Source organism: Sciurus carolinensis, chromosome 2, assembly GCF_902686445.1.
Source record: "Sciurus carolinensis chromosome 2, mSciCar1.2, whole genome shotgun sequence".
NCBI classification, from domain to species: domain Eukaryota; kingdom Metazoa; phylum Chordata; class Mammalia; order Rodentia; family Sciuridae; genus Sciurus; species Sciurus carolinensis.
Genome location: NC_062214.1, coordinates 117,078,831 through 117,084,830, shown reverse-complemented (window position 1 = coordinate 117,084,830; position 6,000 = coordinate 117,078,831).

The window sequence follows — 6,000 nt, the reverse complement described above, 5'->3', positions numbered from 1 at the left end:
TCCTCAATTCCCCTTCCAGTCAATATCTACATCCACCCACAATTATTATTCCCATACCAAACATCATCTTCCAGAATTTTATATAAGTGGAATCATATGTATGCATTCAGTTATTTATTTGTGTATAGCTTCTTTCATTCAACATAATTTTAAGAAATTCAAACATTGGGGCTGAAGTTGTAGCTCAGTGGTAGAGCATTTTCCTGGCATGTGTGAGGCACTGGATTCAATTCTCAGCACCACATATAAATAAATGAATAAAATAAAGGTCTATCAACATCTAAAAAAAAAAAAGAAATTCAAACATGAAGTTGTGTGTTTCAATAATTCATTCCTATTTATTGCTGAATAATATTCCATTGTATAAATGGAATGTTTGTCCAATGATTGTTTCTAGTGTTTGGATATTTGAATGACAGTGTTATACTCATTCTTGCACAAGTCATTATGTCTTCATTTTTCTTTCTTTCTATACTTACTTACCTAAGTATAGAATAAAGTAGGTATGTGTCCAACTTAAGAAACTACCAAAATGTTTTCCAAAGTTATTGAAATAACCTACAACCTCATCAGCAATGTGCAAGAGCTCTAGTTGACCACAGTTTCACCTTTTTTCTGAGAGTTTTACCATGAAAGGGTATTAAAATCATTAGTATCTTTCTTCATCTATTAAGACAATCACATTTTTGTTTTCTTACTTTCCTGTTCATGTGGGAAACTGACTATAATTGTTTAATTTTTGAATATTAAATCAGTACCACACTTTTTAAAACTACTTAGTAATGGACTATCCCAGAGTTTCAATATGGGAAACACTACCAATGAGAAAAACATAGGCCACTTATGAAGCCAATCTGCCACAAGAGTCATATGAACTTCTGTGTCTTTTCGAAAGAATGGAAAACATTGCTGTGCAGGGGGATTACATGGAAACAATATGTACAGGTGGAAGTAGGCCTTGTTAAGGCAGAGTTCTTAGGTGATAAAGAAAGGAGCAGGGCTGGAGCCTAGAAGCTTATTATCAAGGTACCTACAGGTTAGTCATTGCTGCTGCCACCAACTTGGGACATGGCCGCTTACATCCAGGGATAACAGCCCAGACCTGAAAGATCGTCACCAAGGGCCCTGCAGGCTTGGTTGCATCTGAGGTATCCCTGCTAGGTGTGCTAATAGCCACCATCTTGCTGCAGAGGCAGGAGAGAGCCTTGCAAGGGGTCGGTAGGTGGGAAAAGGTGAGAGGGCATCTCGATCGAAACGTCCAACCAACCAGCCCGGCACCCACTGGGATCCCAGAGACAACTTGGGAGCACTTATTGGGACCCAACATCAGCCTGGTCCACGATTCCACCAAGCACCTGGTCCTACTGGTTTGGCAATCAACAAGGCCCTCTGGCTCCTCAATCCCCAGTCTCCCAACCATCCCCTAACCACCAACCAGCCCAGTTCCTGCAGTTACATGATTTGACCACAGCTTTCAATGCCTGATCCTGACTTGCCCAATACAGAACAGTTTTCCAAGACAGGTGCACAGGTCCTGGCACTCAGACTTCAGGACCTCCAGGTAGGAAGGTTCCTGATTGGGAAGTCAAAAGGTGAGGGGTAGGAGAGATACAATTTAGAGACTAAATTATAGACAAGGAATTGTAGGGTCCACAAGTGAGGGAAGGGGCTAAGGCTCCTGTGTCACACAAGTAGATCCCACAAGGAGAGTCCTGGGGTGCAGTCTTCCAGAGGGACTGGCAATTGCTATACCTTGGCAATATTCTAGGAGTCCCACCTCCAAGTCTAATCCTCCCACCTTAATAACTGTCACCATCCTGAGGGAGGAGTTTCCAGCAAACTCCAGACAACCCCGCCTAACAGAAGATATTGAATTCCAACAGAAACAATTGTTCAATTTTCCTTCAAGACTCTTTTTTTCTCTCCCCCCCGCCCATTTTTTTCTATTTTCTTTTTTCATTTCCCACTCTCACATCCCTATTATCTTTGAAATCACATACTTTTCATGCATCAGGCTACTGAGGACTGGGAGGTTTGAATGATATATTTCATTGGTATATTTGATTGTAGATTCCTTTTTTTAAAATTATTACTTGCTCTATTTTCCTCTTACCTGTTTCCTTGGAGTCTCTTTCTCCCTTTTCTCCTGCTAACAACCAACTTCTTTTGATTCCTTTTTCACTCTTCTGATCTGGTACCTCTATATTCTCACTTCTTACCTCATTAACATCACATCCTACACCCCTCCCCATCTTCTTTGTCCACCATTAGTAATTGTAGATCTTATTGCAAACCTATTGTTTATGCTGTAGATAATAATCAAACACACCATCTCTGTTTATTTATGCAATACTGTAATGCCTTAATAGGGGTTACATGATTTAAGGCTGCATATTATTTGCATTGGGTACTGTTAATGTTGATCTCCCCCTTAAAAGCAAGGTATTGGAAACCTGCAGGGACACTATAAATCTATAGGGTGGAAACTATAATACCTCAGATCTGCACTACTAGAAGGAATGCTGCCTTCAAGAGACTCACCTCATAGTAAAAAAGCAGGGATTTCCACTCTCATATCAGATAAAGGGGACTTCAAGCCAAAGTCCAGAAGGGATGAAGAAGGACATTTGATACTGCTTAAGGAAATCATACATCAAGAAGACATAACAAACATAAATATATATGCCCCAAACAATGGAGCATCTATGTACATCAAATGAACCCTTCTCAATTATAGGAATCAAACAGACTACAACACAATAATACTGGGTGACTTTAACACACCTCTTACAATACTGAATATATCTTCCAAACAAAAACTGAACAAAGAAACCATAGAACTCAATAACACAATCAATAACTTAGACTTAACAGAAATGTATAGAATATTCCATCCATGAATGAGCAAATACATTTTTTTCTAAGAGCACATGGATCCTTCTCTAAAATAGACCATATGTTATGCCACAAAGTCACTCTTAGCATTCTATCAGATCAGAGTAGATGAAATTAGAAATCAATGATAAAATAAAAAATAGAAACTACTCCAACACCTGAAGACTAAATAATATGCAAATGAATGATGCATAGATAGCAGAAGACACAAGGGAGAAGATAAAAAAAATTCTTAGAGGTAAAAAAGAACAAGAATACAACATATCAAAATCTCTGGGACACTATGAAAGCAGTACTAAGAGGAAAGTTAATTGCATTGAGCTTGTTCAATAAAAGAATAAAAAGTCAACAAATAAATGACCTAACATTACATCTCAAAGCCCTAGAAATAGAAGAACAGATCAACACCAAAAATAGGAGAACTCAGGAAATAATTAAAATCAGAGATGAAATCAATGAAATTGAAACAAAAGAAACAATTCAAAAAATTGATAAAACAAAAAGTTGGTTCTTTGAAAAAAATAAATAAAATGGATAAACCCTTAGTCATACTAACAAAAGAATGAGAGAGAAAACCCAAATTACTAAGAATCATGATGAAAAACAAAGTATCACAACAGACACTATTGAAATACAAAACATAATTAGAAGTTATTTTGAAAATCTATATTCTAACAAAACAGAAAATCTCAAAGATATTGACAAATTTCCAGAGACATACACTCCACCCAAACTGAATCAGGATGACAAACACAATTTAAACAACTCAATTTCAAGGAATGAAATAGAAGATGCCATCAAAAGTCTGCCAACCAAGAAAAGCCCCAGAACAGATGACTTCTCAGTCAAATTCTACAATACCTTCAAAGAAGAACTAGTACCAATAGTCCTCAAACGATTCCATGAACTAGAAAAGGAGGGAACTGTTCCAAACTCATTCTATAAAGCTAGTATTACCCTATTACCAAAACCAGTCAAAGACACATCATGGAAAGAAAACTTCTGACCAATATCCTTAATGAACATAGATGCAAAAATTCTTAACAAAATTTTGACAAATCACATGCAAAAACATTAAAAAAAAATAGTGCCTCATTATCAAGTGGGATTCATCACAGGGATGCAAGGTTGGTTCAACCTCCATAAATCAATAAATGTAATTCATCACATCAATAGACTGAAGACAAGAATCATATGATCATTTTGATAGATGCAGAAAAAGGATTTGACAAAACATAGCACCCCGTCATGTTCAAAACACTAGAAAAAATAGTGATAGTAGGAACATACCTCAACATTGTAAAGGCTATCTATGCTAAGCCCATGGCCAACATCATTCTAAATGGAGAAAAACTGAAAGCATTCCCTCTAAAAACTGGACCCAGACAGGGATGCCATCTTTCATCACTTCTATTCAACATTGTCCTTGAAACTTTATCCAGAGCAATTAGAGAGACAAAAGAAATTAAAGGGATATGAATAGGAAAAGAATAACTCAAACTATCACTATTTGCCATCAACATGATCCAAAAAATTACACCAGAAAACTTTTAGAACTAATAAATGAATTCAGAAAAGTAGCACAATATAAAATCGACACTCATAAATCTAATGCATTTCTGTTCATAAGTGATGAGTCCTCTGAAAGAGAAATTAGGAAAACTACCACATTCACAATAACCTTAAAAAAAATACTTGGGAATCAATCTAACAAAAGAGGTGAAAGACCTCTACAATGAAAACTACAGAATACTAAAGAAAGAAATTAAATAAAAACTTAGAAGATGGAAAGATCTCCCATGTTCTTGGATAGGGAGAATTAATATTGTCAAAATGGCCATATTACCAAAGGCACTATGCAGATTCAATGCAATTCCAATTAAAATCCCAATGATGTACTTCACAGAAATAAAGAAAGCAATCATGAAGTTCATTTGGAAAAAAAAAAAAAAGAGCCCTGAATAGCAAAAGCAATCCTTAGTAGGCAGAGTGAAGCAGGAGGTATCATAATACCAGACCTTAAGCTATACTACAGAGCAATAGTAACAAAAATGGCATGGCACTGGCACCAAAATAGGCAGGTAGACTAATAGAATAGAAGACACAGAGACAAAACCACATAAAAACATACAATGGAGAAAAGATAGCCTCTTTAACAAATGGTACTGGAAAAACTGGAACTCCATATGCAGCAAAATGAAATTAAACCCCTATCTCTCACCCTGCACCAAACTCAACTCAAAATGGAATTCCTCAACAAGACTCCTGAAGTGCAAGAAGTAAAATCAAGAATCAATAAGTGGGTTTGTATCAAACTACAAAGCTTCTTCAAAGCAAAGGAAACAATCAAGAATGTGAAAAAAGAGCCTACAGAATGGGAGAAAATCTTTGTCACCTGCATCTCATTTACAGCACTAATCTCCAGAATTTGTAAAGAACTCAAAAAACTTAACACCAAAAAAAAAAAAATCCAAATAATAATAACCCAATCATTAAATGGGCAAAGGAACTGAGCAGACGCTTCACAGAAGAAAATATACAATTATCAAATATATGAAAAAATGTTCAACATCTCTAGTAATTGGAGAAAATTTGGAAATCAAAAGTAAGATTTCATCTCACTCCAAAAAGAATGGCTATTATCAAGAATATAAGCAACGACAGGTGTTGGTGAGGATGTGGGGAAAAATGTACACTCATACATTGCAGGTGGGATTGCAAATTGGTGCAGCCACTCTGGAAAGCACTATAGAGATTCCTTAGAAAACTTGGAATGGAACAACCATTTGACCCAGATATCCCACTCCTTGGTTTACACCCAAAAGACTTAAAATCAGCATACTATAGTGATACAGTCACATCAATGTTTATAGCAGCTCAATTCACAATAGTTAGATTGTGGAACCAACCTAGATGTTCTTCAATAGATGAATGGATAAAGAAAATGTGGTGTATATACACAATGGAATATTATTCAGTCATAAAGAAGAATAAAATTATGGCATTTACAGGTAAATGGATGGAGTTGGAGAATATCATGCTAAACGAGATGAGCCAATTCCAGAAAACCAAAGGTCAAATGTTTTCTTTGATAAGTGGATACTG